The sequence below is a fragment of the Pezoporus occidentalis genome, unplaced genomic scaffold, assembly GCF_034315485.1.
Source record: "Pezoporus occidentalis ecotype Australia unplaced genomic scaffold, CSIRO_AGI_Poc_V1 ctg20, whole genome shotgun sequence".
In the NCBI taxonomy this organism is placed as follows: Eukaryota; Metazoa; Chordata; class Aves; order Psittaciformes; family Psittacidae; genus Pezoporus; species Pezoporus occidentalis.
In genome coordinates, this window is record NW_026913856.1 from 7390239 (window position 1) to 7417774 (window position 27536).

The window sequence follows — 27536 nt, forward strand, 5'->3', positions numbered from 1 at the left end:
CCAACTTCCTGACGGTTCGTTTTCTGATTCTGCAAAAAAAAAAAAAAGAGAGAGAGAACCGCATTTCCTTTTTGACTTAAGAGGCAGAGAGAGGGAGACAAGCGGAGGCTGGGGGCTGGTGGACTCATCGAGCTGTATGTACTGGACCTTTTCTCTTCCCTCTCCCCGTCCCCAAACCCTCCTCCTCTTCCTCTTCCTCCCCTCCGAGCCCGTGATTTGCGCCATCCCCTTCCTCGCTCCCAGCTTTCTGCCTAGCAAAATCTCTCCTGCTCCTGGGACCGAGCCTGGGCAAGGGGAAGCGGCAGCGCTGCTCTGAGCGGGGCTGTCCCGGGCTGCAGCCTTCCCTTTTGCGTCCTTTGCCTTAAATTGACCCTTTTAAAGAACAAAACAAACAAACAAACAAAAGGCAAAAAAAAACAAACAAAACAAAACAAAACAAAACAACAAACTTTGTTCCCCCCTCTTTTCCTTTTATTTCCCATTCCGTGTTCTATCCTTGCAGTCCTTGCGGCTACGACAAGAGATCCAAGTGCAGAAAGAAAAGCAAACACGTAAATCTGTTCCGCTCTCTTTTATTTGCCTCGGGTTTTCTGTTGTTGGGCTCGTTTGAGTTAATTTTGCTATTATTTCGATTTCTTTTCTCTCCTTTTTTTTTTTTTTTGGTCAGCAAAATTACTCTTTGCACAGTTATTGGGTTTTTTTTTCAGCTCCACTGTCTCTAACTGCTGCATTTAATCCTGCTGCTTTTAAAACTGTGCCTTATAGTTGACTTTTATCCCTAACTTTAACATAAAACTGTACCTTATAGTTGACTTTTATCCCTAACTTTAACATACTAAAATATGCTTGAAATAGCAGTGTGTGGGATGCAAACCTTGGCAATACGCAGAACACATTCTATTAAAATATTATAGAAATTTTTCCCCAAAAAGCCTTCCTTTAAACTATTTTTTATGTGTGTGGCCTGATGTTTATCATTCAAATTAGCACTGACTTCAGACTGGCTGCAACAGGTCAAGAGCTGAAGAAGAGCAGGGCCCTATCCCAAACCTCCTGAAATCAGCGGGAGCTTTGGATCAAGCCCTACAGAAATAAATTAGGGGAAAATCCTGGGTACATTGTAAAGGAAAATACAGACGAGTCAGAGAGAACGGTGCTTTGTTCAGCTACAGTGAGGAAAGGGGAGAGCAAAATCCAAACTGCTTTCTAATAGTCTTACATCCAAGGGTATTTAACTAGGGTGGAAATCTTAAATCATCTTCAAATTAGGACCTGGTTTGGGAGTCACTCCCAAAAGCTGGTCAAACTTCATTTGCTGCAGCACTGAAAACACAACAAAATTCACCCCTATATACGTATATGGGTGTATAGGTAACCATGCATGTGTTGGTGATGCATGCCTGCCAATGGGTATATACATAAAAGCATCCCTGGGGAGGTGCATGCACACATCATTCTAATGCTGCAGAAAGCAGATACAATGTGCAAAGACCATCTTAAGACAAGGCCATATTTATCCTCTGTCTCTGCACCCCTCAGTTCTTGTCTGTGCATCTGGTTGCAAACGGACATGTGTGAGCAGCCGTGTATGCTTGTGCCTGTGCATGTTGGGATGCGTGAGATGGAGCGTGGAGGGGAGAGTGACGGGGAAGATGAAAGCGTGTCATGACCATGCGTCAGAGAGCAGGGATTAGTGCATCCATGTGTATTTTCATTAGTGCATCCAAGTGTACTATTGCTTTGCAACCAGGTCACATCTACAAGGTTTTTGCCTAACAGGAATGGGGTATTTCGATGAAGATAATAAATATAAGCTGTGCACCCCATAAAAAACCAAGACTTGTACTTTAGGGGCCACGTGTATCTGCCTGCCCATGAGACAGGGATGGGTTGAGACAACGCTACTCATTTCAAGTGTTGACATCTAGCAAGACCATCAAAATATTTGTCCAGCCTTTGCTACAGCATTATGTTATTCTTCCACTGAAACTATTGCTTTGTAAAGCTTTTTTTCAAAGCTGTTAAAGCAAAGCGAAGATTGCTATCAAGGCAAATGACTGCTCATGTTGTGCGAGGTGCTGGCTCCCCGTTAGGTGGCATTGCTAGTTTGGCCGTGCAGGGAGAAGCGGCTGCATGTACTGGTCAACTACTGCTGCAGGGACGTGTATTTGCGTTGCAATTGAAAGCGTATTTATCTTTTCAGCACTTGTTATGTACTTATAGTACAATTTGCTTCATCAACGCACAGCTTAATAAGTTTATCGGGTGAGTTTCTGTATCAAGAATGAAAATCAATACTTTCTTGCCCTGAACCGTGCATATCATATCTGCTTTTTATGCAATTAGAGGCATTATAAAAATAATTGGTTACTACAGAGCACTTAAAAAACATAACAAACATCATGTATAACAGATTAAACACGACCCTTTCCTGTTTTCTAAAGGTTCAAACACCTGATAATTCAGCCCTTATCTTTTGGGATAGTTGCACACGTTGGCAAATTAATTTTACACACTTGCAAACTGTGGATATGTTCTGTGCTGTGCAAAGGAATGATGACAATAAGAAATAAACACTTTTTTAATATATATAGCCCAAATTGGTTTTGATGTGAGAGATTATACAGGGCATTTTAGAAATTAATTAAAATTCTGAAAATAAAGATTTAAATATAAACCAATTAAGAAAAATATTTTTTCTTCTCACAGTAACACTCTGTTTGTGGGAGTTATGCTTTTACATCTCATGCCAATTTTCTTTTTTTTTTCAATTTGAAAAATCCTGCAATTGTTAAAAACAAACCCTTTATTTTGTTTGCAAAGATAGGGATCATTTTAATCATAAAATAATTAGTCTAATTCAATTTACACTGGTGAAATCTTATTACCTAAATTAGAGCCAGTCTCTTATTTATAATGAGGTTAGCAAGAGATGAATCAGTCTCAAACTGTTTGTTTTGTTTTATTTTCCCCTGACTTCTTGCTGTCATTTAATTTAAAGGGCAAACTTCACATTTATATTCATTTGGGAAAAATGCTCTAAAGAATTAAATCTGTATTTTCATCAGTATTTAAAGATAGACTTCGCTTGATTGGGTTTAAAACATTCACAAAGGGTGAATTGTGTATTTGTCAAAGTTGTGACTGGTAAACAGTCTTAGAAATGTTAGCTTGATGAAATATCTATAAAAATTATGTCTATCTTATGATGAAATATTTTCTCATACTATTGGATAAGTAGATTTTAAATCATTTGTTTTATCTAGAAATAAATTTTCTAGAAAATTTCTATGAAATTTTCTTACAGCACATTTCCCCCCCCACATACACACTTTTTTCTTCTTTTTACTGTAGCTTTCTTTCTCTGGTTTAATTAGCTGGTTTAGTCTGGTTTGTTGGATTTCTTTTAATAACCCAACTGCTTTCCTGTCCTCTCATGGGAGTGAATATTCTACCTATTTTTACAACTGAAGTTTTCAAAGCCTTTTTTTCTTCTTTTTTTTTTTCTTAAATGTAATGATCACATATCAACACTTCTACTTGAATATGTGAGTAAATGATAATTAATAAGATTTTAATTAATTCCTTTAGATTTCTAGACTCCCACAATAATAAATTAAGAGTTCATGTCCCAGAAACATTTTAAGGCATAAGTTTTAAATACTTTCACCATAGCATCTGCAAGAGCCCAAAAGGGTGAATTAATACCAACACCTACATCAATATACCTGAAGAAAAGTGACTTTAACTCTTGGGAGCCCAATGGAACCATCCTAATCCAATTCTGCAATAATTAAGCATGTTGACGACCACAAATTTGTTTGTTTAAAAGCTATTTTTGCCCCTTGCAGTGTCGGGGGGACCATAAAATTATGTGGCTCATTCCATCACTTCATGTTGTGTTATCCAAAGTTGCAGGAATGCAAACAAGTTTTGTTCTCTTGTATTAGTTTGCAGCTAAAAGCAGAAGGGCTGAAGCTAGGGAAGAAAGAGAAAGCTCAAACAGAACAGCACAGGCAGAGGAAAGGGTGATTTGTAAAAGGAGTATTTAAAGTCCTGACAGTGGTTAATTCTGCAACCCCAAGCTTATTAGCACCTTCTGCACGAAGGCACAGGCACATTGCATTCCCATTTCAAGCTTTATGCAACTTTGCCTTTCATTATTTTCCCTTCTTATTAAGGTGTGTTTGTTAGGGGTTGGTGTTTTGTCTTTTTCCTGAAGTAACCTCTGTCATTCAGCACCAGTATTCTAGAAAATTGAGGTTTTTGCCCCGTGCTCAGTGCAGTAACAATGATATCATCACCCTGACCTGAAACAAAGCAGTACTTCATGTGAGGGGCAGTGGGATATGATAATCAGGAAGAAATCAGAGACCAGTTCTTAAACTAGGAGAAATTGGTGAATTTCCATGAAAAATCAATGTGAAGCTGGAGTGATTTCCCCCCCCTCCAGGTGGAAGAAAACTGATATCAAAGTCAACAACCTCAGAGCTTACCCTGCTCTGTGGAAATTTCAACATATATTACCTGCTTTTGACCTTTATCAGAGAGGCAGGATAAGCAGTGAGCAAAAGCAGGGGGAACGGCACGACACCCAAACACAATTTCTCTTTCATGGAAGAAAATCAGATGGAAGAAACTTGAATGTATTTTCTCTATGACAGCTTGCAGCTAGAATAATCTCTTGTCAGAAAATACATGCACAAATGATCAAAGTGGTGATAGGAATTAAAGCATTTTCATGACTTTTTCTAGCACAATAAGGCCCAGGGTTTTCCTGCAGCTGAAACTCCTGGAAAGTTCAGCAGAACAAACAAACAAACAAAAAGGGGATGTGTAAGCTCTCAGGGGTCAGGTTACCCTGCTTGCCTATTCATCACCCAGTGCCGTCTCCTCTAGTAATGTTTAACTACATTTTAGGGTACTTGCATGCTGAAAATTGTTTGGTTAGACTCCTTCTCAGGACAGAATCAAATATAAGCAGCGTTTAGGGGAGTAAAAGATTGTGGGATGAGGCTTGACAGATTCAAATTGTGGTCTTGGGCAATGATGCAAGTCTAAATAAAAACTAAAAACTCCAGGAAAAGTTCTTGCACAGTCCTTCTACTTAAAATAGTGGTAATAATAATACATTAAGAAAATTAAAATGGGAGGGCCAAACTGCTATAAGCAACCCTAATGAAAATTACATTGTGGTAATGACTATACAGGCCAGTTTTTCAAGAACATGAAGACACAACTTTGTGTTCTTGCCTTAACAACATGCCAGTAGAAATAGATGCCCTTGCATAATCCTATAAAAATACATATGGTTCTGCCTTTATTTAGGCTCTTGGTGGATCAGGGCTCTAGGGTGGCTGCCTTTCCCATCACCACTGGTTTTTTTGAGGCATTTTCTTGTCTTATTCATGGTTTTTTTTGAAAAACAGATAGAAACCACAGACTGGCCATGATGCTAACTTAATGTGCTCACATCAGCCTTCCCACCGGCCTCAGGAGGTGTTTCAATCCGAATGCCTCTGAAGCAGAAATCCCGTCAAAGGCAAAGCTCCGGGCTCGATTATGGGGCAGGGGGTGAGGTATTAGCTGATGAATGAAAGCAATGAAAGTATTTTTGCCCATGATTAAAAAAAATAATTTTTTTTAAAAAGAACATATTATATTTATTCAGTTTTAAGTTTGGCTGAGGTTTGTTATAAAAATAGTGCCGTAATTTTTTAAGAAACATTTTGTGTTTGGATAGATTAACTGTACACGCAGGCACTTTAGCTTTTGATTCCTTTCAGTAATACAGTAATATTCATTGCTGGCATCAAAAGCTGTTCTTAATATAAACAGTTTGGGAAATCTTCTATGCTGGGCAGATAAAATCTCTTTGAAATGTGGGGTGGTGAAGAGCAACTGTCAGAGTACATGATCCCCCCTCTGCCCTTCAGGTTCCAGGGCTGAAGAGGTATTGCCTGCAGAAGTACGTCTTCTCCAGTGCTCCACTACAAATGGCCTGTGTGAGAAATACACTTGAGGACAATATTACACAGCCATTGAATTGCAATAACTAGTGCCGTGTGGGTTGGGGCACACCAATGTGGGTCCTCCTTTTCTCCCTGTTTTTAGGTCTGAGACAGCATCCTAGAGCACCCTAAAGGACCCTGGCACGTCTTTCACCCCTGCAGGACCCTGGGCACATCCTTCCCATCCCACCTTGCCTCTTCAGATACCCTTAGCCTCCTGGTGAGCATTTTTGCTTCCCATGAAGTGTAGGAAAAGCCCATCCAAAGAGGCAGTGCTGGGGAGCCAGCAGAAGGGATGCTCTCCCTTTCTCCTCTACGCTTGCCTTCAAAGTGGCTTTTTGCAGCCATTGCTTTTAATCTCTGTACTCAAAGGTTACTTGCAGCTCAGCAATAATTCCTATGGTGGCCTGGGAAGCTTATATATAGCAAATGGCCTCCTGTCATTTTGGATCTGTTAAATCATGGCAAGATTCATATGAGTTAAGCTTTCATAGTTCACTGAAAAGCCCCATTTGCCTAAGCTGAGGCTGCGACCCCAAGCACCCGTGCTGCTGCTAAGAATCAGACCAGAGCCAGCAGAAGCAGAAAATTAAAAATGAGGAAAAATAGCAAAATACTGAAAGAAACAAGTATTTCTTTTCATTTTCTATGTCAGTAGGTCTTTGTGGTGGTCACCCTGGGTCCGACTCTGTCATGCCACCCGCACCAACTCAACCCACAGAGCTCTTCTCATCGCCAGCATACCTGAACATAAAGGACTGTTACTGGCTCAGATTTTGCTTGTAGTCGTTTCTGCCTTTGCAATGCTCTTTTGTAAATCCTGTAGCATTTCTGAGCTGTTCCTTTCAGTCCTTTGTAAAAGTTGCTGTTTAGGAGGTTGGGGTTTTTTTCCATTTTGAGGTGTTTTTACTTCAGTGTGTACATGGATGCGCTGCCAACGCAACTGTGAACGCACCCAAAACCTGAATGTTCAATCAAGCTGTTCACTGTGTTCTTCTGACGTTTTAATTTCATTTCTTTTTTTTTTTTTTTTTGTGACTTTCTTGTTTTTGTTTTTAAAAGAGAATTAGTGGTGACTTTATCTCTGATCAAATTCCAGGATTTTGTGTAATTCAGTTATACCTGTCTAGGTTCTTTTCTTCTTTCTTTGGCTTTACTGAAATGACACAAAAATTGTTCATCTGTTTCTCAGAAAATTCAGATCACCCTGGAATCTTCTGTGTTGTGCATGCCCAATAATATCTCTTACACTTCTTCAAAACCAAAGAGTTTGTTGCATATCCTTTTTAAACAACTTACATGATGTTCCTTCTTCAGAGATCAGTAACTTGTTACAGCAGCAGCGCTGAGGATAATGGAAAAAAGTATTAGGAAACACTACCTCTTTGCGTTAGCCTTCCTTGCCATGTTCCCTGTCAGCCCTCATCACCTTCTCCTCATCTGGGAGATAGAAATAACCTTGGGACTGGGAGAAATGTGTGTTTCTCATAGGAGCGCGGGACAGGAAAGCCTTTTCTTGAAATCGAAAACAGTTGGCTTCTGCAAGTCTTAAGGCAGAAACTCTGCTGCAGATGGTATATGTCAGCTCTTCCATCTGCCCAGAGGCATAATTCTCTGGGGTTAATATCTAACCCAAAGTCCTTCATTTTAATACTGCTCTAATATGAGACCTGCTGCAAAGCTGTGCGCTTTCCTGCAGGGTCTGGTCGGTGCAGGACCAGGCTGGGTTTTCCTGGAGGCTTGAAGGGAGCTGTCTCTGCCATGGGACAGGTCCTGAAGTACCTTCTCCGAAGCACCTAACCTCAGGAGCTGGTCTCTGCTGGGAAATTGGACTGGGCTTTGCCTGGAACTATCTTTTTTAGGTGGTGTGCCCAGCCTTTCACCACCAACCTCTCCTCCATCACACACACTACAAAGACAGCTGCAATACAGCATTCTTGCATTGCAGCTCTGCCTACACACAGGCTGGTGAAGCCTGTCCTCTTGGACATGAGGAGGGGGGCCCCTCACTGGAAGTAGGACCAAAAATGCATGATGTGTGCCTCAGCATGTCTTCCAGCTCTATAAAAAACTGTGTCAAATGGAGTATTTTCTATATAGATGCTTTGGGACAGGGGAAAGATAAGGTTAATGAGGATATCCCTAGGCTGGTTATCAAATGTTCCTCTTGGAAGGGATTTTTCACCAGTTTTCCTTATGAGACATGTTTTGTTATCTAGCTATCCTTCATATGTGGGAGATAATAGAGCCCCAAGAGAATAGCGAGGACCATTTCCCCTTCTTTATATTCCAGTAGCCCTCAGCATCCATGTGTGGTGAAGTAACCCAGTGATGCGGCTGGTGGCTGTGTCTTGGCATTTAAGGGTATTGCAACCTGGGAGCCCTGTGAAAACTGGTGCGCTTGATTTTACAAAGCTCTGCTCAAATGGTATCTAAGCCAAGGATGAGCGTCAGCACACACAGCCGGGTGTGCTGGGAATGTGTGCTTTTGCAGACCTCATATGCTGTGCAGGTGGATTGGTATGTGGAAAGGTCACACCTACCGACTTCTTAGGCCTCTGGTGTGAAAGATAAAGCCATCTGGTCACCATTTGACAGCTTAAATTGTAATTACACCATTTGGCCTATGAATTGCCATGAGCCACTGTTTGAAGCTGCCGTGATTCAGCTACTCCAGGGCCGAGATAGGGATCGAGTCATTCCCCAGAAGCTGAGTTCATCTCATTTCATCCCTTTGGCCTGCTTTTTACCTTCCAAAACTTATCTCCATAGGTCCTTCGTTATGATTGTGAACTTGGCAGCAGTTGTTTAGCGTAAATAATCACAGTCACCGATAACCAGGAACACCTGCTGGCCCATTACTGGGAACAGGAGGAGAAGGCGGGCATCTCCAGCAAAATTCCACCACGGCAATATGGAAGTGTTTAAAGGAAGACCTGCGCTGCTCAGGGTAGCAGAGATCTGAACCTTTAAATTACAGCCATTCCCGGCCTGACGATAAGTAAATAAACAATTCACAGCTGCATGGGCTAAACACAGAAACACATCTATCTCTTCCAGGCGTGATTGCTGAACAAGTAATTAAGTGCGAAATGTGAGCTCTCAATGTCAGTGTGAGATGATAAAGGTCTCCAGTTGTAAATTAACTGAACTCCAGCAAGCCCTCAATATTAACTCTTCAGGAGCCCTTGGGTGGCAACGGGTAGGTTGGCAAGACTTTGGTGTAATTTGCATGCAATTATTCCTGACATTTGCCCCTGGGAATATGGAGCTGTTATTTTAGCAAATTAAAAAAGCAAGGGAGGGAGTTGCTTTCTCTGTTCTCTCTGATCTAGCACAGGGCACCCAGTAAGATGGGAGATACAGTCCCAGTTCATGGCTCTGCCACACTCCCCCATCACATTCCCCTGCTGCGGTCTTCCTCCGAGTGATAACAGAGGTGTCACAAAAAACAAGATACATTAAAGACTGTGAGCTTCTTAAGCACTGGGATAAAGAGGACTGCTAAGTCAGATGGGCAGATATCCATCAATGCCTTGAAACGAATACACCACAATTCACCACGAGAGTAAGGATCCAGTGAATAACCATAAACTGAAATATCACCGCTTGTTAAATGATTCATTAAACAAGTTGTGGGGGGGTTGCGTGTTTGTCTGTGTTTTGGTTTGGTTTGATTTTGTTTTCCTATTTTTTTTCATGAACTAGTTGAAAGGGAGCTTGCTTCTGGTTTGACTTTTCATGGTATTTGACTATTTATCTTAAAGGTGTCAGCTCCTGCAGTCGTATGACTATACTTAGCGTTCATTTTCAGATTCATATCTCTAATTCTTGTCGCTTGTAATGAAAACTTTGACAATGTGCATCTAGTGCCCAGTTTTCAAGCCAAAGGAATGGAAACTACAAGACAAAATTAATTCAAAGGAGCTTTTTTTTAACTATTTTTTAAGGTCATAGAACTGTTTCTCAGCCCTAAATACCAGTTTTGAAACTTCTGGAGTTGGCTGTACCCAATGAGGTTTTATTCATTAGTTGATTCATAAGCTTAGAGGACCTATTTGATGCTGGGGCTGGATTTGACTTGAAGCCCTGACAATGAAGCAACATGTAACTGTGCTGCTGGAGGGACAGATTTGTGGATCTGGACCTTGGAGTCATGGTTCCTGCAGGAGATAATCTTTTATCTACTGGGCTTAGCACAGAAGTGACCCTACTGGCATTCAGCATGATGCATCCCAATCTAAACAGATAAATCAAGAGGTTATGTTGTTACACATATAAACCTGTTATGAGTATTATAACTCTTGGACATAGCCTGCTGACCTTGGCTTTTGTACTGAAAGTATTTAATCCTTTCATTTAAGATTCCCTCATGTCTCTATCAGCTTTCCTAACCATCTCCCTAAGTGGGTAGAAATCAGTAGAAGATGTTGAAATGAGGCGCTGAAGCAACTGCAGTAGGGAAAGACAGTGCAAATAATTTAAATTCTTTCCTTTTTTAATAGGAGTTTAGTGATTTTATGGTGGGAATTATTTCACTCAGCACCTGCCATAGAAGACTGTGTATTGAATGATTCCTGTATTCCCTTCCAGTCCTATGTCCTGCTTTCCTATGACCAGGGAAGACAAAGAAACCTGCACCTCACATGTCTTGCTGAGGTCTTGGTACCCGAGGCACACACTGAGCCCACATCTACACAGACAGGGATACTTCCTAAAGTCTTTCCCCTTAAATGGGTCTACTTTCCCTGTCTTGGCCTCACTAGCATACCACTCTTTCATTACCCCATCATGCCCGGGCATCGCTTTTTGATCTCAGCCCAGGAAACTCGTGCAGACCTCTCTGTAATAAATGTTTACAGGGACCAAATGTATCCTTGGGTTCACTGGGGAAGGCCGGAAATCAGAGAGTGATTAAGAGCAGGAAGATGGCATTTCAGCTTCTTTCTCACTGAAGCATGTGGTTTGTTTGAGACTGGGCTCTTTATTATGTATTTCTTCAGATTTAACTTACAGGCTCTTTTTCTTTTCCTGTTCTGGAGCAAGCTGCTTATATTTCACAGCTTTACTTGAAGCCACAGCAAAAGCTGTGCTGGAAATGCTACAGCATGAGTCTGTATCACAGTTCAGCAAATCAGACACCAAATCCCTGGTGCGCCTTGGCAGCTGGGCACGCTCCAGACCAGCCAAGCTGTGGCTGGCAAACCAGGGTGCTCCTGATTCTCCATCTCCTGGGAGCACATCACTGGTAGCGGCAGATCAGGACATGAGATAAGCAAGCTAGGGATCTCTTCATTAACCTTATCTTTCCCCTGTTCCAAAGCATCTATGTAAAAAATACTCCATTTGACACAGCTGTTTTTCACAGGGCTGAGAGCCACATTGAGGCACAGATCATCCCTTTTTGGTTCTACTTCCACTGAGGGGCCCTGGGAACTGGGCAGGGAGACAGCAGGCTTTCAAAACCCAAGCTGTGAAGGAGCAAGAACACTCCTAAAATGTCCTTTCTAAAAGGGAGCCTCCCTTTTCAGTTTAAAATGCTATCTTTGTTACCACCCTCCGTAAACTCTCTAGCAAAGAGCTGAATGTTATTAGAAAAGAGCTGAGTATGGGTGGGTAGACAAGAAAACAAAAGGAAATGGAAGTGCTGGAAATTGATTTTCCATTTGAATCTATTCTTTTTTTATCTTATTTTTAATAAGATTTTATGAGTTTATTGCATTGCTTTCTATTTTCTTTCAGGGTGTGTTATCTTTTGTGACTAAGTTTTGACAAAATAAACCTAAGTTACTAATTAAGGGCAGAATTGGAAACCCAAAGATTTGCTTCTCGTCAATGCCAAGTGGTAAATCCTTTAATGCTCTGGGATTTTGCTCTATAGCTCTAAATTTCCCATTGGTATTTAGTAATCTGCTGATTGCCTTTACTTTCATTCTTTAGTCTTCAGAGTTTTCATGTTAAGGCGCTCACTTACAGTAGCTCTGTGTGTTAAGGGCAATGAGTTAAAAGCTATTGGGTTTTTATGAAATTCCAACTTTGTTTTTTCTATTGAGTTCCCAACTACTGTGTTATATCATACTAATAAGAGCTGTACTCTGGCTGGACAATTGGCAAAGTATTGCAGAGTCCTATGGGAGCCATGACATCATTTTCAATTTGCTTATCTGAAGTCCTCCAAAATAACAGGGTGACTGGTGAGCAACTGCATTGCATTTTCACTCCAACCAACTCACCTCTTCCTGCTATGACGTTATGGGAACTGTGTCACTGTGCAGTTTACACCCAATGGCTACTCCCTGGAGGCCTCAGATGCACCTTTCTCCATCACCCCTCAAGGGAATGGAGGTGTTTAGTGACCATTAAGCCTGTCTTTCCATTCCTAAGGGCTAAGCAATAGCAATTGTGAAGGAAAGGACACCACTTCCTTTAATGTATGCCCCTCCAAGTTTGCCTGCAGGCTTAGAGACACCAACGAAGTGTTTCAGGCAGTTTTGTGATAGGGTCTCACAACCTACTTGACACTGGGATCAACAAGAACAGAGGCTGGTGAAACGATCTGGAACAGCTTGGGTACCTCTGGCCATGTTTGGACTGCATTAGCTCTATTTTTTAGTTTTCTTCACTCCAGCTAATAGTGAAAAAGATGTTCTGTTTACTGTGAGCTGAAGAAAGACGTCATGACAGAGCTGGTTTAACCTTTGCTGTGGGCTCTTCTTTGCTTAGGGAATAAAGACTGGAGGTAGGAATTTTAGAATTGGAGAGAGACTCTGACATTTTCCGTTTTACTCATTATCATTCTAAGCATATTGTTTATAGACAGAGAATCTTGGAAAAATCTGTTATGAAATCATCAAGTCCTTTTTTAATTTAACCCGAACTTTTAACATTTTCCATAACTATGTCCATCTCTCCCTTAGAAAAGATAATCTAGACACTAAGTTTTTAGTAAATTTCTAACACTCAGCTGAAATATTTTATTTTCCCTAGCTAAGGGTCCGTCCATGCTGCCTCCTCTTGTTTTGCAATGAGCACCTTTCAAAGCAAGAGGGCAATGCCATTTTTCACAATGCCATAGTTGTCATTTACCTACTTACTGCTCTTATACCAAAGAATCATTTAGCCACTAAAACTTGTACTTGCATTTTCTCACTTGCAACGAGAGTACACGTTTAACTGCTCCCTGCTCAATCCAGCATCTCATGTAAGGATCTCTCCCTCATGTCCCAGCCAGGTTGCACTGATGTGCTTTTAAGCATTGGTTCTCAGAATCTGGGTAGTTTAACCCTTTCTAGCAATTTAGGTTAACTAGACTCGGAGAAGAGATCTAAAGCTGCATGTTCTGAGTAATTTGGGAAAACAAAATTGCTTAGGCAGCTTTTGGTAAAACCAATGCCATAAGCTCCCAGCACCTGAAACAGCTGACTTGACAGTACAAGTGAGTGCAGACCAAAGGCTCTAGCTCCCTGCAGTGGGGTTGACATAACTGCATGAGGAAGACCTGTTTACATCACCGAGATAACCTATTTCTTTAAAAATAGCAAGGTCAGGGAGGCAATAAAGCTGTCAGCATGGCAATCAGTGGTGATTGTGTTCCACCAGCCACAGGGTGGTGGGGACACTCACCAGGCTGGGGACCAGAACAGGGGCTACACAATGAGGATGGCCACGTTTGAGTAAACAAAGCTTCGGCAATACCAGAGTGCTATTGTCTGCTGAACAGCTCTATTTGTGCCAATGATATTTCCAGGTTAGCTCCTCCTAGGCCCATAAAAATCTTCATTTTACTCTTTTTGCTGTTTTTTTTCTCTTTTTTTTTTTTTTCTTCTCAACGCAATGATGGATAGAGTACCCATAAAACCTCAGGGCATCATGTACGAAATCCCCAAGCCCTGAGTCAGGTGTGGAGCAAATGGTCACCGAGCAGGCTTCCACCTAGTCCAAGATTTGGCTCACATATGTCTAATTTCTGGTCACTGGGGTGCTCCACTCTTTGTTCACTGTGTAAATGAGCATCTGACCGTGGGAATATCTCATACTGAAGTCCAGGCCAAGAATGGAAAGCCATCAGATCTATTCAGCTAAGCAGCCTCATGAGGCACTCACACACTCCAGGTGGGAGCAGAGCCCAATATTTTTATTGTGCTAAGAGTATATATTCTCAGAAAGGAAGATGTTGTGTAGGGTTCACATCCTGTTAGAGCATCGGATATGTTCCAGCTATTGCCGTTTCCCTTTGGATAGCATGTCCCTTAGCTGAGTCTCCAATTTAGATGCCCCTGGACAATAAGTTACAGTGATTTATCTGTAGGGGGACTTTTGCACATGAGTGTTTTGGGTCAAACTGTACAGTATTGATATTGATTATATATGAGCAAAACAGTGTTTAAGAATAAAATATTTCTTGGTGTACCCAAAGTGAAACATAGGCTTGTGCCACTGGTACCACACAGCAAAGCTTTCCCTGTTAAATTAGGCAAGACACCAAGTCTTCACCAAATTTTGGGGAAATTTTTGATTTTCAGTTAATTTTTCAGCTTAAAACATCAGGGTTGGAGTTCAGAGATGAGAAAGTCCAAAAAAGGGCATTATCTTCATGTGGGTGAAATCTGGTTGAAGTGAGTGCAGATGCCATTGCCTTGTACAGCTTTCCCTTCCTTTGGTGATGGCTCAGCATCACATTCAGAATAGCTCAAGGTAGTTTTAATCTAAAATTCCTGACAAATGCACCCATCTTCTCTCATCCTGACCAAAATCAGATCGATGAAATAAACCGATTTGAAAGTGAAGCTTCAAATCCAAACTTCCATCACTGTTTAAAAGGGTTAGAGCTGGGATGCGATTCTGAGCAATTGAATGGGATAAAATTGTGGTTGACCACAAAATTTAGTTGCAATTCCAACAAAACTTTTTAAGAGCTTTACGTACCTTTGTTGCTTTGCATAATATTTTTGTGTGCCATCACATTTATTGATTTTGACAGGGACCATAAACAGGCATACAGTGAGACAAGGCTATTTCCATGGACTATTTTTGTTCTGTACTGGGGAAAGTAAGGGAGAGAAAAGAAAATCTGTTTCTGTAGGTTTTCCAGCTCAAAAAGACATCAGAAAAAAAAAAGTGTGTGCTTTTATAAATGGAATAGTTTATCAAAGCTTGCCTGTCACCAGATCCTAATTACCTGTTTGTATTACAGCTAATTACATTGATTCTCTATAGATGAGGTGGACTTCTAAAGCAATGAAGGAATTTAAACAGAATGATTTTTCAGTTTTGGTTCTATTTACAGACTGTGGTATGTCAATTTGAAGAAAAGCCAGAATCTGAAACTGAAACGCCAGTGTTTTCTTCTCACTATAATTGGAATCTTTCAATACAAGATTCCAATGTTTGAAGGTGTTCACTGCAAAGTTTTGGTCCTTTCCCATGAAGTTTCAATGCTGATGTACAAAGCATTAAATTCGATGTTGGCTGTCTCCTTCTTCTATTGAGCTCAATCGGGATTCTATACTTTGATTCCAGGCAAAGCACAGTCAGGCTAATGCTAAACTCTTCTGGCTGTCCAAAAGATGCTGTGGTCCAGATATCCTTCTCTGGATCTGCAGGCTGTGCTTTGCAGGTAGTACTGGCCTTTCCTGAGTCATCAGTAAAGTGTAACCTTGACTGAAAAGAGAAGTTCTCTTTCTTGGTTGAACAAGATAACAGTGTTGACCTGAAACACAATTGTTATTTAATGCTTCTTTGGTGCAAGCCTGTTTAGAAGCAAGTTGAATAATGATAATTTTTTTGAGGATAAAAAAATATCTCTTAATGAAGAGACTGGTTTCACCTACACCTCCTTTGCCTCAGGGACTGGGTGTGAAGTGAAGTAGCTCATCATCCATGGGTTTGCCATGCTATCCGTAAGGGCGTGAGAAGAGTCGTGTTTGTACCTCTGCCAAGCTATTCCCTGCTGGTCTTTAAGAAACCAACTTGCAAAAAGATCTTTCCTGCAGAGTGTTGCAAGGACTATCTTGAATTTGGCTTCAGGAAAAGGTTTTATTCTTTTTTTTTTTTTTTTTTTATCTGGATTGCTTTACACTATTAAAAAACCCCAATAATCACACGTTTGTGTTGCATGAGGCAGAGGACCTACATCACCTACAGTGATGGTGATCTGGGTGGCAATTATTAAGCACTAGAGCAACACATCAGCATTATTTCAAATCCATTCTTTCATCCAATGCAGCAGTAATATCTTCTGGACAACGGATTTTGGAAAAGTTGAAATGTTTGCTTTACAAAACAGACATAAAGTTTCTCCTTCAAGGTGCTAAATTTGTGCTGAGCTGGTCCAAAACACGACTGCATCTGGCTATGTCTCATGTCTGCTACTAAAAAAATGTCCTAAATTCCAGACAACCTCTGGGGCTTTGAAATAAAACTCATTAATCCTGCATTTGAATTTAATATTTGAAATTTTATCCTAATCTTTTTTTCTTCCACATGAATTAACTTTAGAAAACTTGGAAAGAAACACAGGAGTGCTTTTTTTTTTCTTAGGTTGGGTTTTTTTTTTAGAGAGAGAGAGGGAGAACATTCTTAACAAAGGGTATAAAATTAAACTAGATTTGACCTCTGCCTTTAGCAGATTTTCCACCTGGTCTGTGCAGGAAATCAACTTCTATATAGCAGCTCTTTCATAAGGAATAACATACATGAGTCTGTAAGTGACAGTTTTTCTTGGGTGGACAACAATGTTAGTTACATTTTATGATTAATTGATAAATGTTTTGATATGGTGCCTGGGCTCTGAGTCAAAAATCACTCTAGTTAGATGATCCAGCGCTTGGGAAGCTGAGCCAATTACAGCTCAGGCACAGTGAAAACAATTCTAAAATATTTGAGACTAAAAATGTGCATAGTTGTTAAGGAATCTTGCACGTGGGTGTATGGTGGTATCCTGAATTACAACTGCTTGGTGGGCCAATATCTTGAGGAATGCGGGGAAGTGCAGAGATTCGAGACTCTTGCATCTATATTTCAAAAGACTTGGGAAAACAGAAGAACCACATGGACTCTTGTGGCTGGGCACGTGCTGAGGAAAACCAGATCGTGGGCCAAAATGTACTTTTAGTCCCTTGGGTTACACAAATCCCTTTGCTTTTTTGGGGAAGGCTTTAGGTTTCAAGTCTCCATCCCTTGACTCCTAACTGGCTCCTCTAGTCTTGCTCTTTTCCCTTTCAGGCTCCAGAACTTACTTTCTACACCAGGCTTCCTAACTTGTCCTCAGATTCGCACCCAGACTCTAAATCCTAATGTTTTTCTAAATGATGTACAAGAAGTAGGACTTCATCATGCCTGTGGCTATAGACCAGATTACCACTACCAGTGCGCTAGCCTGGACTCAGAGGTTGTGGGTGCAGCCCAGCATTGGTGTGAACCTACTTTAGACACAGCTGCTCTTTGTAATGAAGGTCCTCTAGAAGAATAACTTACCTTGCAATTAAGGGCTGCTTTCTCACATTATTAAGAGAACAAAGAAACAGTCCATATTTTTCTTTCCACAGGTAAGTGAATATGGAGTCATTTTTTGGGTAGGATTTTGGGGTCATCAACTCAAAGTCCATTTGGAAAATTCCTTATTGCAGGTTGCTAATGACTTTGCGTGTGACACACTGCCAGCTGTTCCCAACAAAGTCAGTGGAAACAGCTTATCTATCTTCTGGTAACCCAGCCTTCAGGACCTAAAATATTACATGGAGGTTTTGAGGGATGCATGCTTGGGTTTCAGTGCCGCCGCACATCTGGAAACTGGGAAGAAAACTCCGCACATCAGAAATCCTAGTGGTTGTTAGCTGTTTATCATGCATTCTTCATCCAAGGATCTGATCCTAACCCCAAACATTTTGTTGCCTTCAGTGGATTTTTATTCCAAGGTCAAGACCAGGCATCACTTCAATATCTAATGGGTATAGTTACTTGTGGGAGCTATTTCATATCACTAAAGCCATAAACCCCTGAAGGGTGTAGATTTGGACAGCTATTGAGGATGTTCAAATAAACTTAGATCTTTATATTACTCCACCTTCTTATGACACTTGGCTCATGATATACTGCTGTGTCTACAGAAGGTGGTAAGGAGAGCAGAAGAACATACATTCACATGGAAGAACATCTTTCTTATCCTTGTTTTATGGTGAAGATCCATAAAGAAGGATGTTTCTCTAGTCTGCTAAGTGGTCAAAAATGCAACTTTTCCAGTAATTCCCTTATTTCAGGCACCCTTTGTATGGTATTGTACTCTTTTCCCACCCTCCCTCCATCTTTGACACTGTTTTGATCATAGCTCTTGGATCTAAACACACTTTATTTAACACTGGAGGATTTCTTCGTTGCTGATATGACAGGAAAATTTCTAACAACATACTGTAAGCTTTACTGTTCATGACTTCTTAATCATGCAGATTTTATTTCATGTTAAGCTAGCAACTGAACTCTTCTAATAAACAGAGTAAAATCTAATTAGGCTACTGAAGGGGAACAGAGGAATTTATACTCCTCCAGACACACAGACATTAGGAATTCTTCCTCAAACATACACACAGGCTTTCTGGCAGCAGTCTCATTCAGAAAGTGGCTAATGATCATCCTAATTTGCACTTAGCTGATACTGTTTGGAGCTCCTTGCAGATGGAAAATATACTTCTTTCGTGAGATCGTACAGGGTAGCTTGGCCTTACGGATTGTGCACAGAGAAAAAGAAATCCCAATTTCTAATCCCAAGGCTCGCACTACTTGCTGTGTGGTCTCTCTTCCTCTCTCAGTTTCTCCATGCACAATCTTACTTATCCGGTTCATTCATGGGATTGTGATGATTACTCAGTCATTTGGCTGTAATGTGTTTTAAAAGCAAAAGGCACAATTAAAGCACTGTGATTAGAGACTCAACGGCACCTCCAAAATATATGTATGAGAGATTGACATCAAAGATTAATTTAGCTGGTTTCTTGTCTTCATTGGGCCCATAATTATTTCAAATGTTGCTGGCAAGAGAGCTCAAAAACTGGCAAAGCTTTGCCCCATCCAACCTCAAGGGAAGCAGACCCCCATGCAAGGGGGCACATCTCCCCACAGAGAGGACATATAGCCAGACTACATCCAAGATGTCAGTGATATCTCCATGCGCACAATGTTTCCTGGCTTACAGACCCATGGTTCATCCAGAGATTATGCCATCTGAAGCTGTTACCCCTTACAACCAAAACCAGCTCATCTAGCCAACGGGTTCAAGCTTGGGGTCTCTGCTACTTTGGATTGGGATTGATGCATCGTGCAAGGGGCAGAGAGTCCCCCAGCAAGTTTCCTTACAGTTCCCTGCAAAGGACAACCCAAATGTCCCACAGCAGCCCTGGCCTCAACACTAGGAATCATAAGGTATAGAGCCAGAAACTGGCTGTAGAAGTGTGGGCACCATGGAGCCTACCCAAGGCATACAAAACACTGAGAACCCATGCTTGAGGCTTTTCCCTGAGCCTGCCCATTTTCCAGTAGTCTTTCTTCTGCTGGAGAGCTGTCATCTCCTTTTCCAAGACTGTTTAGCTCTTTCTATGTTGCTTGTCAGGATAGTTCATATAAAACCATTAGTCATTCCTTGGGTTTGAATGGAGTGCAGAGAGAGAATAAGACTGGAATAAAAGCTTGGGTTTGTTTATAAGTAAACAGAACCTGACACAGCCCCTGACAACCTCAAGAGACATGTTTCTATTGAGTGCAATAAGGCAGGGTGCCAACCAGCTCTGATCCCCTGGAGGTGACTGGTTCAGGAAGCATTCAGGCCTTACTGAGTGTAGGTTTCTTCAGGGAAGGGTATAGCCCCAGGAGTAGGAAGAGAAGACCTGCGTGCTTCTATTTAAGATTTTGAATAATCATTTAGAAACAAAACAAGCAAAAGGCCCCAACACCAAACAAAAACCCCAAGAAACAACCCTCCTGCAGTGGGCTGGAGCTGATATACCTTCTCATAATACAAAGAGGTTTTGTGACATGGAATCACTGGCCTGAAACCTGGAGGCATTGCTTGGTTTTAAATTATACTTTATTCAGGCAAAACTCCAGTTGATGTGCGAGAGCGCTGGGTCATATTAGGATTTGGCCCACAAGGACAGAGGAGAGCCAAGCTTAGAATGTCACATAAACATATTAGCTAGAGACTTGGCTTTCTCTGAGGTCCCAGGGTGGAATAGGACCACAATCTAGTCTTCTGTGATGCATACAAGGAGGTTAAATCTGCCCTGCATGGAGTGCTAAGAGAACAGGATCCAAGCATATGCACAAGCATCCGTACCACCTCTTCCTCTTCCCGAAACGTCTAGATTATCGTCCTTTTTGTGTGACAGGTAGAAACAGAGCTAGACCGCTTAACCTGCTCTGTGGGGGATGAAAAACTATTAGAAATCAAACCACCAGCTTTTCATGCTGAAGTTGAAAGCGTGTTCTTCCTAGTGATGCGGTATGAAGAGGGCATATTGTTAATTTAAAGCACACTCTATAGCTTTTTGCAGGAGCAAAGTACTTTTGAAAGTTTACAGCTGTAGTAGAAATTCCCTGTAGCTTAGGAGTCAGTTTTCTGCCAATCAGAAAGCTGAAGGTACTCTGGTTCGGGCTCCGAAAGTGACATTTTAGTATTACACGTCTTAAATGTAGAGCAATTTCGAGAGAGCATCCTGACAGGTTTTGAACTCTAGAGATATTATTTTCTGCTGCCAAGCTACACAGTCTGGTAAACGCTGCATGCTGCACGCCACACTCGCTCCCTGTATCTCTGCCAGAAACCAATATATGAATTTAAAAAGAAGTATAAGAAATATGGCCCAGGACTAAGGCTTGTGGGTACATTTCAAGTAGGAGCTCTCTCTAACATTTAACGTATTAACTGCTCTCACAGCCGTAAGAAGCTGGTATAGGAGGAGGTCCATGTACATGTATAACATATATCGACACCATGGAGAAAGGGAAGGAAACAGAGTGCGTCAGACTGACCAAAGCCCATCTCCATTATGGAGGAAATGGTAAAACTTGGACCAATGCACTGTATGTCTATTAACTTAATAAGTCTAAAAGTGACTTTGCAGTGGTTCCTGAAAAGGAAGACGGGCATCTGAGAAGGTGTAGATGCTGAGGCACTGATGCAGGATCCATACTTCATGGAACAAGAGGACATCAGTATGTCATGACTGTCTCCACAAAATGGTCAAAAGGAGGAGACTGAAGGAAGTTTAGAATTAGTGCTTCCCAAAAAACCAAACTGTTAAGAGGTGAAAAAAGAAAGCAGTCACCTTCTTGCACTTCCTTTATGTAAGTAAGTAGAGTAGAGAAGAGCTGGGAGAAAGACAGACAGCCTTTTAGGACCTTTAATTGCATAATGAGAATAGATAATCTTTTAATTAAAGCCATAGGTGAATCAATTAGCAATAACTAATTTCAGCTGGTTAGACCGGGAGCTGCACTGCCATAGACAAGTTTATCTCCGAGGGCATCACTGAAATGCAATTGCTTACATCAGCCAGGGTTGGAAACAACTCCCAGATGGGGAATAGCTCAGATGTGGTTCTCATACTTCTCCTTATGTGTCCTGCACTGTCCAGGGCAGAGCCAGCAGACCAGGTGAGAGGACTTTTGAGCTGAGCCGCTTTTGATGTCCTTACATGCAGAAGGCTTAATATTTAAAAACCCTGTCATTGATTAGATAACTTTGGCCCAGAACCTTCTGTTATTCTTAATAAAAGTCAATAGAAGCATGGAAAAGTACAAAATGTCAACCTATGACCTTATGAAATGTGTGACAGTGGAGAGAAAAGAAAGAAAACCCACCCTTTGGTACATTCTTCATCCCTCATGCTGTGTTGAGATCCAGAAGTAGAAATCTTTTCTCAATACTAGGGCTTAGAAAGTCAAGAATTTTGTCTCTCTTTATTTTCATTACAGTTAGTTAAATCCTTAGGCTCCTGTTAACACTGAACTCTATGTTGATTTTTTGTTTAAATGCTGAAAACTAATTTTCGTTTAACAATTTTCTGTTTGAGGCCAACATCAAATTAGTGTGCTTTCCACTGGCAGACCCCAGTAATTTGGTAGGCAGGAGGCTCACACATACTTAAGTTATTCAATACATTTTGTTATACTCTGTACAAAAACCTAGTCAGAAAAGCTTGATTTATGATATTCCTCAGGTTTCCTGTTACTCTAAACCACTAACATCCTATGGCCAAGCCCTTCATAGGCAGCCAACACATCTGGCCCAGAATGGTTCTGTCACCTATCGCCAGAATGCCATATTTATAATCAAGACATAATAGAAAAGAAAGAAATTATTATGATGAAAAATAAAAAAAAAATTAAATACAAAAAGTCAAAGTTATCAGTGGATATTTGCAAGTATGATTGGGCGTATTTTTTCAAAACATATGCCCCAGACAAATAGAGCATGTAGCATACTGAGCAGGCCGATTAGATATGTATAATTATCTCTTCTAGCCTAATTATATACTACTGAAAGCTCTGATTTTTCCATTTCACACCTTTTTAAAGTCTATTTTGGCATTCATATATACAGGCAAACCACTCCTGGCTGAAGCCAAAACTACACAGTCCATCTGAAATCCCACCTTCAATTATACAACTGCTTGTAAGTGAGTCTGTTCCTTTCAAAGTGTTTTTTAGCTGGTCTCCTTAGGGATTTAAGGCTTGTGCAATCATTTTGTGCGTTGTATCTGTGTATCCATCTGTCAAATTTGATCAACGAGCTGAAGTATCCTAAAATACTAACTTCCTACATGTTTCATAACGATAGAGGCAGGCATTTGGATTAAAGTCCTCTTTAAAGCTAAAGCTCAGTGCATGTCAATGTCTTGTCCACAGGGCAAAAAAATTAAGCTCACAGCACAAATTTTTAATTTTTCTCATAAAAATTCATGCTCAAAAAACAGCTCCATAAACAAAAGTGTAGACAGACCTGTAAGTTTCTGACTGGTAGAGGCTGTGAATTTTGGGGCTGGCAGTAGGTGTAGGCTGGAATGAGGATGGATTTAAGATGTGTGTACTGCTAAAGGGCACAGGCAAAGTTGGACAGACTTTCTTCTCTGGAAGATGCATTTTACAGAGACTCATTTTTACCAAGGGAATCATAAAAGAAACACATAGATGATAACGAACAGATTCTCGACCATGTTAAACCCTGGAGCACAGCTATGGAAACGTGAAGAGCTGTAGAGGTTCAACGTCTTTGAAAATCTGATCACTGAGCATTTCTAATCAGCTTCCTCTGCCAAAGGAATATGAAATTTTCCAAATCTGTGCCAAACTCTGAAGTTCACAAACTGTTTCTCAAGTGGATTTGTCTGATGTAACCAATAACCATGAAACCCTCCTCCACTTTCGAAATTACATCTGGTGGAGACAAATCTCTATGTAGATAATACAATGAAAATGTGAAAGACTGTACTTGTTCTAAACCTTATTTTGCAAATGTGTTATAACATAAAAAGGCATAATCTAAAGCAACTGCATGTTCACACATGAGAGTCCCAACAGCTTTGCCATTTTATTCTTAATTATCCCTGGTGGATAAACTAGTTGAAAGACTGAGCCAACTCATCCATCCCCAAAAGCAATTGAGCAATGCTGATTTATATCAGTTGCAATCCTGACTACATCTTATGAAATAGTTATCAATTAATTTCCTGCATAATCTGTCTCTGTTTCTCCAGAACCACACTAGAAGAGCAGCCTGACCTTTTTTGACCTCCAATTCAGCAAGCGATCTTCAGGCAGAAGATTATTTAAGCACATGTTTAACTGCAAATGATTGAACATACCTTTAAGCCTCAGGTATGTGTCTGAGTGTTGTCAAAAAGTGACCTTGAAGGAAGCATCCACCTGTTTTGTATGTTTACTCAAGAAGATAATCACTGTACAACCAACAAAGGATTTACCAGCTCTTAATGGTAATAATGCCTCTTGTTGCTTCTTTTGGCAATAGTTTCGCAAGACTCTCAGAAGAATTAGATCACAGTCAGTCCCACCTGAGCTACATATTTCCTAGCTGAATAAGCAGGATGAAATTGGACCGATGGTCATGTCTGCTGGAAGAATAGAGTGCTTTTCAGTGCAGTAAGACTGGTTCCAAGGGCACAGGGTGTTCAACCAGCCTCTTGCATCCCAGCTTTCACCCTCTGCCAAAATTACATCTCAGCAAGTGTTTTCAGTTCTGTCCTCACCATCGCTACCAATAATATGCAAACCAGAAAGACAAATTCATTCACATTTTAAATAGCAATCTCAGCAATATTAATTGCACAATAAAAAAGAATTTGTTCCAAGTACTCAGCCAACTATTTATTTACGTTCAATTCTGAATTCATAAATTCTTGATTTGACATTTAAAAGCTATTTAAACAAACAGTAATCTTTTATTAGCAAAATGCCTAATCAGATGGGTTTTCTGAGCTATTTAAGCAGCTCTGAGAAATGCAAAGTCTCTTATGAATATTTTACTTCACTAAACATAACTTTTCCCAATGTAAGTCAAACCTGCATTGCTCCTCTATTATGTGAAGTTGATCAAAACCTTGCCTTCTCCTTTCAGTGCTGTTTTTAAAGAGAAAACAAAAACAGAGAGTAATCAAAATTAATTTTGAAGACAGCTGGGCTCATGAACAAGATTCTGAGCCTTCATTCATACCACTTATCCCTCCCTGCACACCAACCTCTAAACCATATGGAATAGTTCTTGAAATGGCATGTTGGATAAGACGGAGGAGAATCAGAGAGTCATAGAACACCAGGTTGGAAGAGACCTCAAGGGTCATCTGGTCCAACCTTTCCTGGCAAAAGCACAGTGTAGACAAGATGTCCCAGCACCCTGTCCAGCTGAATCTTAAAAGTATCCGGTGCTGGGGAGCCCATTGCTTCCCTGGGGTGATTATTTCAGTGGCTGATAGTTCTCACAGTGAAAAATTGCCCTCTAGTGCCCAGCTGGAATGTCCCCAGATTACATTAGGTTGTGCTTTCACAAGCAGTAGTATTTATGTTGTATTTTGGTAGTTCATTTACAAATATATATTTGAGTTAAGCTGCCTTTCTGTTAGCTTCTACTCTCCCAGTTCTCCACTTGTGAAGTAGGGTCATTTCATCTCTCTCATCAGGCAAATACCTGTGTAGAAGCAATAAGGTAAACAGATATTGTTGTAATGGGAATCCAAAGAGTTATTCATTAGTATGACAGGTTTTTATTGAGCTCAGAACGACAAAGAGTAGGTGGAATGACCTATTGCAGAACCCATATTACTGACATTTTTATCATGTGGTGGTCTTGGCAGTCCTGGGGTAATGGTTAGACTTGCTGATTTTAAAGGTCTTTTCCAACCTACCTGATTCTATGATTCTATGATCGTGGGTTGCATGACCCCATAAATAGCTGGAGAAATAAGTAAACAAGAAGAAAAATTAAGTGCTGCAGTCTTGGGTACCTTTTGCTCTAGTTCCCAAGCACACATTTGTACCAGTGTGGTTTTATGTGTGAATAAAGTTTTTAAAAGAATAATGGTGCCATTCATGGAGGAAAGTGGTCAGGAGATAATTTCATATTTTCTGTATGTACCAAAACCAGACACATGTATTGCTGATAAAAGTAGAATAAACATTCAAGTACAAATATGCGTGTTGCACGTTCATATTAAAAAGTTGCCCTTGGTGTTTCTTGGTAGAAGATTCATTCTTCATGGAGGAAAGCACAGCCAATGAGGCCACATTCTCCTGTCTTTAGACTTACTAAAGTAAAAGAAAAAAATAGGAGAGAAAAACAACCCTACAGACAGACATGAAGAACAGAAGCATGTCAGTGACCGCCTGAAGATACCACAGTAAGAAGAACTTGACCTAAGGTTCTAAAGAGGGTCTTATCAGCTTGGGAGGACTGATACAGCAGGATTGATGGTGCTGAAGTGCTTCTTGGTAATGACCTTTCTGCAGCCCTTGACTTTTCTTTCACACAGTCTTTGGTAGCCTAACAACAATGGGAACTATTGTTTAGATAACTGTGATTTTGCTTCTTCCTTTTATCAAAAGATTTTAAAAACTGAAAACAGAGTTAATGGCAGATCTTGGAGTGTCCATAAATAACACAGATACAGACCAGGTACAAGAAAGCAGTGATTCTGGAAGATTTATACAATTGAATTGCTTCTTTATGCTGTTGATTTCCTGATGCTGCACCTATGAATCTGTCCCTTAGTGTTTATGATATATTTTCAGAAAATAAGATTGTACACCAATGTTAATTGTAATTATTTTAATTATCCCTTTTGAGGATTCTCTTGCTTTGTCTTCACATGGCATATGCATGTAAAAGTGTGAAATTGAGACACATACAAGGAATTTTGGAAAATGTTGTATGTAATGTAAGATTTTTGACTAGGATCTGTGCATCAACCATGGCAGGGCCATCATGTAGTGGAGCAATTATCAGCATCAGCTTCATCTTAAAATTCTTAATTTTCTCTGCTTTTCTTACTTTACTATACATATTCTTTCCTTTTTTATTTTTTATGATAATAATAAAAAAAAAAACAGGAAAAAAATCTTCATTGGAAATATCTGATATATTCTCCGCTGGAAAAACAATATCCTGCAATAGATGGGTGGCCATGTAAACACACCTCTGCCTAGCACAAAAAAAACCAGCCTGGATTCATGGGTATGAATTCAGATGGCATAGTGGGGAGGCAGGAGGACTTTTGCAGGGGATTAAGACACCAGGTTTGAATCTCTAGGGATGCTGGCTCCAGTTCAGGCTCTAGTTGGGAGGCCAAATAAGTATGGTGGTCTCATTAGTCCTCATTACAAAAACTGACCACATGATTTGGTACCATCAGCAGCTCTTTGCTAGATAAATCCTGGACTAGAGAAACAAGGTTTACTGCAAGCTAGACCTGAGGTATGTTGACAGGGAGAAGTTTGCAGAAAGCCTGGCTGTACCAAGGCCAGTGTTAACAGTCTTTTTACTTTCATTTGCTCTGAATTCATTCATATATATGCAATCTAAATGGTTTAAAAGTCAAGAAAGAAAAAGAAAGAAAGAAAGAAAAAGAAAGAAAGAAAGAAAGAAAGAAAGAAAGAAAGAAAGAAAGAAAGAAAGAAAGAAAGAAAGAAAGAAAGAAAGAAAGAAAGAAAGAAAGAAAGAAAGAAAGAAAGAAAGAAAGAAAGAAAGAAAGAAAGAAAGAAAGAAAGAAAGAAAGAAAGAAAGAAAGAAGAAAGAAAGAAAATAAAGAAAGAAAGAAAGAAAGAAAGAAAGAAAGAAAGAAAGAAAGAAAGAAAGAAAGAAAGAAAGAAAGAAAGAAAGAAAGAAAGAAAGAAAGAAAGAAAGAAAGAAAGAAAGAAAGAAAGAAAGAAAGAAAGAAAGAAAGAAAGAAAGAAAGAAAGAAAGAAAGAAAGAGAAAGAAAGAAAGAAAGAAAGAAAGAAAGAAAGAAAGAAAGAAAGAAAGAAAGAAA

The 27536-nt window shown here is 40.3% G+C and overlaps 1 long non-coding RNA gene across 1 annotated transcript; it reads left to right on the plus strand.

The window, feature by feature from the left end:
* On the plus strand, positions 1–27536 carry LOC134163488 (uncharacterized). Its single transcript, XR_009964749.1, has 3 exons — positions 1–134; positions 15531–15627; positions 25754–27536. It is a non-coding gene; the product is annotated as an uncharacterized LOC134163488 (long non-coding RNA).